This window comes from Lepidochelys kempii, chromosome 1 (genome assembly GCF_965140265.1).
Source record: "Lepidochelys kempii isolate rLepKem1 chromosome 1, rLepKem1.hap2, whole genome shotgun sequence".
Lineage (NCBI taxonomy): Eukaryota > Metazoa > Chordata > Testudines > Cheloniidae > Lepidochelys > Lepidochelys kempii.
The window spans coordinates 98,153,364-98,154,049 of NC_133256.1; positions in this window are offsets into that span (position 1 = coordinate 98,153,364).

Consider the following 686-nt stretch of genomic DNA (forward strand, 5'->3'; position numbering starts at 1 on the left):
TGGTAGATGGCTGTAGATAGGTTATCATCCCAGTGGAGAAAAAATTTGAAGTACAGAACAAGCACAGCTAGAAGGGGGAACAAAACAATCTGTTAGGGAGGTGATAATCAGTAACTGAAACCAAAAGTGGGTGAAGATTGAAAAGGAAGTTACCTCGCATTCCATAGTAGGAGAATCTTTCACAGAACTCATTGATGACAATGAAGAAGATGCTGAGTGGAAAACCAAGGCAACTTGGCTGAAGGGGAACAATGGTACAATGTGAATTCCAACAAAGCCATGAAATGTATAAAGAGGATAATTATCTGGCCACAATCCATAATTCTAGCCCGAGTTAGTACAAATGTTACCAGTTACAGGTCAGTTATCGCATACCAGTGTAGTTAGATCTATTGACTGCAATGGAGCTAGGCAAAACTGTAATTGAATAAAAACTTCATATATTGCATATTTGGGGTGCTAGGCTTCTAATGTCTACAGTAGTTCTGACTAGTATCCCAAAATATGCAAAACATTGTTATTATTCAATTACAGTTTTATATTAAAATCTAGTGACATTTTTAGAGCTCTCTTTTCAGGTGCAAATGATGAACCTTTAGTGTTGGACTAAAGCAAATCTTCCAGAAAGACAACCAGTCTTGATATGAAATCATCAAGAAGAGAAAGAGAATCCTCCACTTCCCTTG